The 12,065-nt window shown below is 44.6% G+C and overlaps 1 protein-coding gene across 1 annotated transcript in view; it reads left to right on the forward strand.

The window, feature by feature from the left end:
• Positions 1 to 9,922: 9,922 nt before the first annotated feature.
• The window catches only part of DNAI3 (dynein axonemal intermediate chain 3), a 52,403-nt gene continuing 50,260 nt past the window's right edge, over positions 9,923 to 12,065 (forward strand). The window contains exon 1 of the mRNA XM_075003186.1: positions 9,923 to 9,940. The gene's annotated coding sequence lies outside the window, so the exon portion shown is untranslated. The remainder of the gene's footprint in view (positions 9,941 to 12,065) is intronic.

Below are 12,065 nucleotides of genomic sequence, written 5' to 3' on the forward strand. Positions count from 1 at the left end.
TGCTTGTGCCTACCTCTGCCACTACCATTCCCCTCTTTTGCCTTCCTTGCCCTGTTCCTTGGACCCCTCAGTCCTTATTCCCAGTGGTCCCATGCCTGGCTCAACCCCAGAGCTTGGCTCCTTCCTTCTCTTCCCAGCCTGGCTCTCCCCTCCCCACTCACTCACAGGGTTACAACCTTCAGGCCCCACTCCTGCTCTGTGGATCCCAGCTGTGGGCCCCCTACCACACTGCTTTAGCAGTGATATTTAAAAGCAGCCAGGCAGCAGCAGTCCCAGGCCCCAATGCAATTGCTCCTTTGCCCCCTTCTGTTGGCAGGTCTGATCCTTCTTTCTCTTCTTGCTCCGTTCCAAAAGAGCTCAATACATCTCTCCAGTCATCTCCTGGTTAGTGCACAAGGACATAGTGGTGATATAAAAATCATCTGCCTGAAAACAACCCTTATTCTGGCCTTGTATTACCTATAGTACCTACATAATCTACCTGGAAAATTCTAAATAAACATCCATTTTACTTGTCACTAGTATGCTGGTAATTTTTTGCATTTATTTCAGCCTCAGAATCAGTTGTCTCATTGTCATTTTAAATCCTCTGTCTCCTTTTCATATTTTCAGTAAGGTAATTTTTGGGTTTCAAGCACTGCAGGAAAATGCTTAGCTGTATAAAAATCACACTGGAATGAAAATTATACACACACTATAATTTTAAATAAAATGGAACATTTCTGTGGATCTAGCTTGGTTTTTATACAACTTTACATTTAAGGCCAGATTTGAGCTGAAGTGTTACTTTAAATATGCTTTGCACAAAATAAGGTTTAGTATAATAACTATATTGCTTTTTTTTCTTGCTGTAGTGGAAGGGATTCAAAGGCAGGAGATGAAGGTTGTTTTCTTGGGACTGGCACTACATTCTATTTCCTGTGTGACTTTGGATAATTCACTTGCAGTTTCTGTGTTCTAGTTATTCCCATCTGAAAATGGGACTACTAATCCTGGTCTATCTCACACTTGTATTGGGAGGATTATCTACAGTTTGTAAAGTGCCTTGGAATTGTTGGAAGAAAGGCCTTGTTACAATAGATATGCTTTATACAATTAGATACTGGTTCTTGGATGTCACAGACTGTTATATAAGATGTTTTATAATGTATGTACTCTAAAACTAGTTGTGTGTGACTGTTTTTTCTTTTTAACGTCTTCCTGGATAGGAAGAAAGCATACATTGTGTTGTAATTAGTTGCATATGGTTCTTTAATAAAATCTTCTTCTTCCAGTAGTAGAATCATAATTACAAAGAGCAGCCTGCAGAGGGGGTCAGCTATGCTGAATGACTTCCATTGACGAGTGCTCTGCCCAGGCAGCTAGCATAAACATCAAATATAATTAACCTATTAAAGTTATTAGCCAGACTTCAAAGAGACAGTAAGACTCTTTCCAGAGACTCAGTCATGCAGGAACCAGGATACAAAAGATCACTTTGGGTAACTTCAAGAAACAGAAAGTGCCCTAGAAATGCGTGAATACTACTGGACTGATCCACCTGCTGCCCCCTGGCCTGTAGCAGACTCAGCAGTGGGAAGAAAACTTTTCCTTTATAAACAGAAGGGGTAGGCAGTGGGAAATACAGAGAAGATTAGGACCCTCCTGATTTGGGAGCAGGATAGGGAGAAAGGAATAGAGAAGTGGTATTCCTATCTGCTAGGTGGTAGCTATTATTGTTTTGCAGTAGTTCTAGATGGCTCAATCGGGGCTCTATAGAGCCAGGTGCTGTGCAGAGAACAAAAAGATGAACCTCAGCCCCAGAGGACATACACTCAAGAGATTTACAATGGCCTTAAAATGATACCAAATCCAGGAGAACCCCAAGACAAGGGAGGCTTTCAGTTTCAGGGCATAGAAGCAGAGAAGGAGACAGGAGCAGCTTGTGTGCAAGGATGCTGAAGGATGGCAGCTTTAGCTAGTGAAGGGGAGTATGGCTAGACTTGCAGAGGCAATGGTGGAAGAGGTGCCTCAAAAACAAATGTCCTTTAGCAACTGTGTGGTTAAGGTCAGCGGGTGGGGTGGTGAACTGCACACCTGTCTTCAGCTGAGGCCTGGGGCAGCAGGTCCGCTCTCCCTGCCTTTACAGTGAAAAGCTATTGCAGGGCTCTGCTAACCATCCTTCGCCTTCTCCTCGCAGCTCAGTGCTTATACCCACGTAGCCCTCCCTTTTGCTGCACTGAATACCTAGAGGAGCCCACAAAGCGCCCAAAACAGAACCTCCCAACTGAGAAGACTGCAATCCCCAGCATGCATTGCACAGCCTCTTATGCCAGTAAGTATAAAAAGCGCAGAGTGTAGCATGCTAGGATTTGTAGTCCTCTCGCTGTCACCTTTAAAACGGAATTGGCCTGTTTCAGCCAATGGCGACGCCTCTCGAGGGGGGTGGGTTGAACTGTAAGGCGGTTATTGGCGAGAGGAAGCGTCAGTCGTGGTTGCCCTTCGGCCCTAGCAACTGAAGCATCCTAGCGACGCCTGCCGCGTTGCCCGAGACCCTCTGAGCTCAGACCCCAGCGCGGACCCCTGAGCCCGCAGGCAGGTAACGGGGGCCAGGAGAAGAGTCCCCCACCCGTGCCCCATCCCCCGAGCACAGCGTGACCAGCTGGGAGCCCTGCGGCATAGTTCCCCCAGCTCAGCGCCCCCCCCCGCATCCCGATTCACACCTCCTCGCGCCCTCCAAGCCTCTCACCCCGCGCAGGGTGGCCCGCGGTGTAAGGGGTCCTACAGAGCACTGGTGCCCTGTGCCCGGGGGAGGGGGGGGCGGGATTTTAGAGTTGTGGGTTTATGAGTTTTAGCAGCACACTAATGTAACGGTTAAAGCAAATGTCCGACTAAGGTTCTGCGGGGTGAGGCGGCAAATGTACCTGGGGTTGCCAAATGGCTTCGTTACCACTTGCATGGCAGGGTTAGTGCTGCGGGGACCCCACACTCCAGGCCAGGCCTCACCCTAACCCAGCTCCCTCCAGGCACCTGTGCCTTGCAGTCCCCCAGCCGCCCCCCATCCCCTGCCATAAGTTCCCACCTGTACCCAAAACCCCTCATCTTTGGCTCCACCCTCTAAGTCCACACCCTCAGCTGGAACCTTCACCTGCCCTATCCCAACTCCCTGCCCCAATGAGAACCCCCCAAGTTCCCTCCTGGGGACCACTCCCCCGACACACCACCCCCCTCCCCAGGTCAGAGTCCCCTCCTCCACCCCAAACCACTCATCCCTGCCCCTCCTTGGAGCTCGCTCCCTCCCAGCTGGAGCTCTCACCCCTCTCCAGCACCCCAACCCCTACCCCAGCCTGGTGACAATGAGGGTGGGAGGGGAAGAAGGAGGGGAGCAAGAAGGGAAAGGGAGTGTGGCAAGGGTGGGTTGGTTGGTTGCTTATTTTTCAATCAGGAAGTTGGCAAATCTCTTCTAGCAACAAACACTACAATGTGAAAATGGTCATGACCTTAGGACCTGTACTCAGCTTCCATTTGAAAGATACAGAATTCATAACATAGGCCTGTTATAGATCACCCTCATTTTCTTTTTGAAAAATTGCATTGTGGGTAGGGAGAGTCGCAGTGCACACTCCATTTGGGTCAAAATGATGCTTTTCATGCTGTGACTGACAGAATTCACTGGTCACACTTACCAAGATGAGCATGCTGGGACCTGTAGATTTCCATGTATCCAGTACTTCTGCTTTGACAAAGATGGTCTGTGGTCTTAGCAAAGACAGCACCAACAAAGTGGGTGGAAATGTGATCAAAACCTGTAGTCAGGGTTCCTTGTATTCTCCGCAGGATGTGCTCAAAAATATGTGTGTGTTTTAAAGATATTATGTTTCTAGTTTCTGTGGTTCTGAAGAAAACCTTGAATATGTTAATCTGATGTAAGCTCATGCATTGCTGTCTGCCTGAGTCTATTGATATCCAGAAACTATGGGTGTGTCTATACTTATGAGGGCGGGGGAGTGTCAGCACACCGCAATCGATCTTCTGGGAATCAATTCTGCCACATGTGTGAAGACACAGCAAAATCAATCTCTCTGGGCTTAGCCATCAACCTCAGCCTCATACTGAACATCAGGAAGACAAGGTGTTCCACCAACCTTCACCGACAGGACAATATCATGCACCTTCTATTGAAGTCAATGGAGAACTCCTGGAAAATGTGGAGCACTTCTCATCTCTTGGAAGTAATGTTTCCATTAACGTCAACACTGATGTGGAAATCCAGCATTTTCTGAGCTGGGCAAGCTCTGCTTTCACCTGCTCGAGACAAAGTGTCTTTGAGAGCTGGGACATCTATCCCAAGAAAATCTCCTTGTATATGGTGCAGTGGTTGTTCCAATGCTATTGTATGCGTGTGAAACCTGGACAACATACAAGTGTCATTTGAAGGCACTTGAACAATAGCATCTATGTTGCCTCAGGAGAATCCTTAAATATCTCTTAGGAAGATAGGTGCACAAATACTAGCATCCCAAAGAGTCAAACATGACTAACATTGAAGCCATTATCATTACTCAAGAACTTTGTTGGACTGGTCACATGGTTCAGATGTCTGATCAGTGCCTCCCAAAACAGATTCTCTCTTCCAAGCTGGAGGAAGGACAGAGGTGCGTTCAGGGCCAGTGGAAGCAATATAAGGACATACTGAAGGCACACATGAAAAAGTGAAGCATTGGCATCAACATTTGGGAGAACTTGCCCAAGACCGTCCCCAGTGAAGAATGGTAATCTGTGAGGAGGTGGTGCAGTTTGAGAGGCCCCACCACAATGCAGAGGAGGAGAAGTGGAGAAGAAGAAGAGAGTGTCAAAAACTGCCCCTCCTTCCTCCAACAGCTACAAACTGCTGCCTCTTCTGTGATAAGATCTGCAGTTCCAGAGTTGGGCTGATCAGCCTTCAACAGACTCACAAATAGAAGGGTGACAAGAAGACAGCCTACTCATTATCAAATAAGACAGTTATACATTGTCAATTCACATATTTGGGGCATATTGAAAACTGTAAGGCAGGCTACATAAAGTTAATCAAAATAAAGAACAGAAGGACTTCTGTAGGGATTTGATTATTCTTAGTTGTTATTTTTAACAATTGTAGCTATTTTTTTCAGACAAGTGTGTGCTTTTTAAGCTGCCAGTGCACCTTTAATTGAGATCAGGTGGCACAGAGAACAAAATAAAGTATGTTTTTGATACTTTGTTGGTTCACTTTTGTTATCTAGAAATACATTTGATGATTCAGTTCTTTTTAAATTGTAATAAATCAATTTTAAATTAGCAATACACACAAGCCTGGCCATAAATGGTTCAATTAGTCCACTTATTAGTCATCTTTCCTTCTCAGTATAGACAGCTTCCCTTGCATTGCTGGTAACTAATCACTGTTCTCTTTCTCTGGCACCCAGCAACTTCATGGATTTGTTTAATAACTCTAATTTTTTTGGCCCATTAAACAAGTAGAGAACATTCCAAATTTCATTTTTCCTCAGAGTTTGAGGCTCAGGACTGCACATCAGTACTCTCATGGCAATTAACCTATAACATATCAAACACAAAGTTGTCAAACAATGTTTGCTTGGACATTACCAGTTAATATATTATCTTGTTATGACAATTTGTGCTGAAAATTGACTTTTCATAATTTACAAAAGATTTTAGATATTAAATAAAGTATATCTGCAGGCTACATTTTTCTAAGAGAATATGAGACAGCCTAATTTAGTGCAGCAGTTCTCAAACTGGGTCTGGGTCCCAAAGTGGATGGTGACCCCATTTAATGGACATAGCCAGGGTTGGTGTTAGACTTCCTGGGGCTCATGGCTGAAGCTCAAGCCCTATGATGCTGGGGCCTAAGATGTGATATGCTCAGATTACAACCCACCAACACATATGGACACTTCGGGCTGAAGCTCTTGGGATTTGGTTTCAAGCTAGGGAAGGCTCAGGCTTCAATTCCCCTTCCCATGGTTATGTAGTAATTTTTGTTGTCAGTACACTCATCCCTCATTAAACAAGTACTTTACTTACAAGTACTCACTTGAAAGAGGGCCACGTGTACTTATCTTTGTTCACTAGAAGAATGAACTCTCCCCACTAATACAAGCTTTACCCCCCTACCCCGTGGCTCCAACCTGCTGTAGTTTGGCCCCCCAGCTGGACCTGCAGACCAAACCCGCCACAGCCTGACCCCCCACCAGCCCTGCAGCTCCAAACTGCGGTAGCCTGACCCACCCCCCCGCCAGTCCTGCAGCCCCAACCTGCAGCAGCCTTACGCCCCTCCCTGCCCACACTGGCCCCACAGCCCCAAACCATGGCAGCCTGGCCTCCCCCCCCACCAGCCCCAAACTGTGGCAGCCTGACCCCCTGTCAGCCCTGCAGCCACAACCTATGGCATCCTGACAACCCCCACCGCTGCTGGCCCTGCAGCCCCAAACCACAGCAGCCTGACCCCCCCCCACTAGCCCCCCACAGCCCCAAACCACAGCAGCCCGACTCCTCCCACCAGCCCGCACACCCAACCTGAAGCAGCCTTAACCCCCACCCCCGTCACATGGACCCAACCTGCAGCAGCCTGAACCCCCACCCCCACCCCACAGACTCAACCCACCTCAGCCTGAACCCCCCCACATGCCCCACAGACCCAACCCACCACCGGGTTTTAACCCTCCCTCCTGCGCATGGCCCCAAACTGCCCCCAGCCTTTAACCTCCCCCCAGCCTAAAACCCAAGGTTCACTTACCTTTGAAAAGCAGTGCCACAAGCTGTCACTCCTTCGCTGAGTTAGGAGCACTAGGAACCAATCAGAGACTTTTACATGTATTTCAATGGGAATTTCGTGTCCCTCTTCCAAGTTTTTACCTACTAGCAGAAAGTTGGGAACCAACTGTGCTTGTATAGTGAGGATGAGTGCAGAAGTTCATAGTGCAGTGAAGTTTGAGAATTCCTGATCTAGTAGCTGTTGTTCAGGAATAAGATTCAGGAGACCTCAAAGTTTTAGTTCTTATTCTTTCATCATTAGCTCAACTTTGCAAGCTGAGACAGGTCACCAAGGGGCCAGATTTTCAATACTGTTGTCTAAGTTTGTGTGCTTTGCTCTTCTAGTTTGCAGCATGAGACACTGTATATAAACTTAAGAAATCAAATATGGAGGTGTCAAAAGTAAAGACAAGGCCTGAGAATGCTGGCTTTAACTTACAGATAAGGACCAATAATTTACAGGAGATCTTGGCATAATACCAAAGTGGATGGTATGTTTTAGAGACCTTGATTCACGTCAGTTACCCAGGAGGCTCACAAAGGTTAAGACTTTGATTCTCCACTGCATTGCACTTTGTATAGTCACATACCTCTGTGTAATACATAGCCAAATCAAAATAGTACCATTTTATATCCACTTTGCAGAGATGTAAATGATAAGCACCTGGTTCTGCTTCCAGTGAAATCTATAGAAGTTTTGCTATCACCTTCAGTAAAAATAAAATCAAGCCTAAGTGTCCTAACAATAGAGACTCACACACCCAGGGAACGACAGATTTGGCAACAGAGCTGTTGTGTAGTTTGTGACATTATAAAGGAAGGCTAATTAGTTTATCTTCTAACTGTATTATAATAAATGTATGCCCATCAGTCTTCCAACTGGTACTTGAGGCCTAGCCTACACTCTGCCCTTTCTGCCCCCTGATCTAAGATATGCGACATAGGAATGCAAATAGCATAGCTCGAATCAACGTACTTAGAACTACTTACTGTGGTGTTTTCAATGGTTTGCCATTGACTTCACCTGCTCTTCTTGTCCTGGTGGAGTACCAGAGATGATGGGAGAGTGCTCGGAGTTTGATTTATCATGTCTAAGCAGAATCAGTCATTGCAGTGTCAATCTACCATGTAATGGAAACAAACCCTAAGTGGCCACTGTAAGTTTCCTGATTTGACCTCCACCATTCAACTCATAAGAACATAAGAACGGCCATACTGGGTCAGACCAAAGGTCCATCCAGCCCAGCATCCCATCTGCCGACAGTGGCCAATGCCAGGTGCCCCAGAGAAGGAGAACAGAAGACAATGATCAAGTGATTTATCTCCTGCCATCCATCTCCTGCCCTTGTTCTGATGGCTAGGGCACCATACTTTATCCCTGGCTAATAGCCATTTATGGACCTAACCTGCAAAAATTTATCAAGCTCTTTTTTAAACCCTAATAGAGTCCTGGCCTTCACAGCCTCCTCGGGCAAGGAGTTCCACAGGTTGACTGTGCGCTGTGTGAAGAAAAATTTCCTTTTATTAGTTTTGAACCTACTACCCATCAATTTCATTTGGTGTCCCCTAGTTCTTGTATTATGGGAAAAGGTAAATAATTTTTCTATATTCACTTTCTCCACACCATTCATGATTTTATATACCTCTATCATATCGCCCCTCAATCGCCTCTTTTCCAAACTGAAAAGTCCCAGTCTCTCTAGCCTCTCCCCATATGGGACCCGTTCCAAGCCCCTAATCATCTTAGTCGCCCTTTTCTGAACCTTTTCTAATGCCAATATATCTTTTTTGAGGTGAGGAGACCACATCTGCACGCAGTACTCGAGATGTGGGCGTACCATAGTTTTATATAGGGGAAGTATGATATCTTTTGTCTTATTATCGATCCCTTTTTTAATAATTCCTGACATCCTATTTGCCTTACTAACTGCCGCTGCACACTGCGTGGATGTCTTCAGAGAACTATCCACTATAACTCCAAGATCCCTTTCCTGATCTGTCGTAGCTAAATTTGACCCCATCATGTAGTACGTGTAATTTGGGTTATTTTTTCCAACATGCATTACCTTACACTTACCCACATTAAATTTCATTTGCCATTTTGCTGCCCAATCACTCAGTTTGCTGAGATCTTTTTGTAGTTCTTCACAATCCCTTTTGCTTTTGACTGTCCTGAACAACTTGGTGTCATCTGCAAACTTTGCCACCTCACTGCTTACCTCATTTTCTAGATCATTGATGAACAAGTTAAACAGGATCGGTCCCAGGACTGACCCCTGGGGAACACCACTAGTTACCCTCCTCCATTGTGAAAATTTACCATTTATTCCCACCCTTTGTTTTCTGTCTTTTAACCAATTCCCAATCCATGAAAGGATCTTTCCTCCTATCCCATGACCACCTAATTTACATAAAAGCCTTTGGTGTGGGACCGTGTCAAAGGCTTTCTGGAAATCTAGGTATATTATGTCCACTGGGTGCCCCTTGTCCGCATGTTTATTAACCCCTTCAAAGAATTCTAATAGATTAGTTAGACACGACTTCCCTCTGCAGAAACCATGCTGACTTTTGCCCAACAATTCATGCTCTTCTACGTGCCTTGCAATTTTATTCTTTACTAGTGTTTCTACTAATTTGCCTGGTACTGATGTTAAACTTATTGGTCTATAATTGCCAGGGTCTCCTCTAGAGCCTTTTTTAAATATTGGCGTTATATTGGCCGTCTTCCAGTCATTTGGTACCAAAGTGGATTTAAAGGATAGGTTACAAACCACTGTTAATAACTCCGCAATTTCACATTTGAGTTCTTTCAGAACCCTTGGGTGAATGCCAACTCAGTTTTACACACGCTCCTGCCCCGGAGCCCTGGCTCCCTGCCCCAGAGCCACTCATGAATAATTGAAGTCACAAACATAAGTTTGTGAACATGGGGACCTTACAGTATTTCACACTTCTCCTGCCCACAGTCTTCCTGCTGACCCCCAGTTGTCTGTATAACCTCTCAATTGTAGGGAGGATAAAGGGGCAAGAATTAAATAAACTGGAGAGATTTTTTAGAATTTATTTTAAATAGAATTATTTGTTAACTCTTTTTCTCATCACAGTAGCTTTAAAGTCAGACACAAAATGGAACCTGGGGATACTTTATACACTATTATTCCTTGTAGGTACTTTGCTAAAAGAAGCCATGTAATTAATCTCAGATATTTCCTCTATATATGTTTCCTCTATTCATGTGATTTATGGTTTTGATTACTCACTGGAAACATATCAAATTTTCCAATCTAGCTCTATTTCAGTATTAAATAAGGAAATGCTGTTGTAAAGGAATGTGACTGTACTAAATATCTGATGGTTCATCTTGCCCTTTAGTTAATTTTCAGAATTAACATTCCAAAAACAAGAAATTCTCTCTTTCATCCAGGGTCTTCAGGACTCTCGCTCAGAGTAGAGCAGCCACAGGATCCCTTTGTAGGATCAGGACCACAGCCAGCAACTGTTTTATATTTATAAGAATATGGATCACTAGTGACTTTCTATGTATAAGAAAATTGATCTGTATACTTGCATTTACCAGAGTTGCATCTTTTCTTACGATGTGCCACACAGGATTTTTTTTAAAGGACTGTGCTTGCTTTTGACAACATTTTATCTATCTTTCTAGCCAAACCTTTACCAACCAGAGTAGTGTGTCCAGTTCTGGGCACCACATTTCAGGAAAGATGGGGACAAATTGGAGAAAGTCCAGAGAAAAGCAACAAAAATGATGAAAGGTCTAGAAAACATGACCTAGGAGGGAAGACTGAAAGAACTGGGTTAGTTTAAGTCTGGCAAAGAGAAGACTGGGAGTAGACATAACAACTTTCAAGTACCAAAAAGGTTGAGGGGAAAAAAATTGTCCTTATCCCTATCTCACACAGGTAGAAAGGACCTTCAGAGGTCATTGAGTCCAGTCCTCTGCACTCACAGCAGGGCCTATATTCATCCCTGACAGATTTTTTTTTTAACTTTTTGTCCCAGGTCCCTAAATGGCCTCCTCAAAGATTGAGCTCACAACTGGGGGTTTAGCAGGCCAGCATGCAAACCACTGAACTATCCCTCCCTGCAACTCTAACCTGCCCCTGACCTTTGGAAGACCCCCTCAAGGATTTAACCCACAGCCCTCAGTTTACAAGGCCAATGCTCTAATCACTGACCTATCCCTCCCCCATAATCTCTGATGAGAGGACAAGAAGCAATTGGCTTAAATAGCAGCATGGGAGGTTTAGGTTGGACATCAGGAAAACCTTCCTAACTGTCAGGGTGGTTAACCAATGATCTGGAGATACTTGAGAGTAGGTTAGATAGACATTTATCAGGCATGGTCTAGATGGTGCTGGGTCCTACCGTAAGGCTAGGGGACTGGATTTAATGACCTCTCTAGGTCACATCCAATTCTATTATTGTATGTTTCTATTATTCTATTTGCACCAATCAGTAATTATTTTTATATTGCTTCCAATAGCAGCTGGATTAGGCCCCAAATTTAGAACAACAGATGACCAGTTCTAGAGGTTGGACCTCTCTAATCCGGAACTCTCTTGTCCAGCAATATCCATAATCGGGCATGACTTCAGTTAGCTGGATGATCACTTACCAAGTGTCCCAAGGTCTCATAAAGTTTGCTTACAGGCACTAATCCTGGCTCTCAGTGTTCTGTGCTGTTATTTAGCTGTAATTCACCCCTAAATGTCTCCTAAGATCCCAGTAAGCAGTGAAAGTGCGAGTAACATGCTAGACAATATTGACTTCCCATGGTCTGGCAAATCCTCTCATCCAGCACTGATCAGGTCCTGACGCTGTCAGACGAGAGAGGTTCAACCTGTGCTTTTTGCTAGTGGCTTCCTCTGAACTAAAATTTTACATGTGCTGGCTTTGTAGAGCAGAATGTTATTTGATTCTTTGTTCCTTCCGGAATGATTTGACAGGCATAAAAGTGAAAAAACAGAATCACCACATTTCTCACTGTGAGGAGAAAGATATTAAACATAAAATTAGGATCATCCTTTAAGCTACACACACACACATATCTCGACTTTTAAAACATTTTAGGCTTCTTAAAATACATTCTTTAAGTTTCTCCCCTACAGTGTCTGATTCTCTGTTATTGGTTTATTTTATTTAAATCTCACCTAACTAGAATGTCAGGTCCTTTGATGAATATACTAACCTGTCCAAGGAAGGCTGGCGGAAGCTCCTGTTGGGGCTCATCAGTGACTTTCTGGTAATAAATGTTGTGTCATAACAGT

This window comes from Carettochelys insculpta, chromosome 9 (assembly GCF_033958435.1).
Source record: "Carettochelys insculpta isolate YL-2023 chromosome 9, ASM3395843v1, whole genome shotgun sequence".
Taxonomy (NCBI): Eukaryota; Metazoa; Chordata; order Testudines; family Carettochelyidae; genus Carettochelys; species Carettochelys insculpta.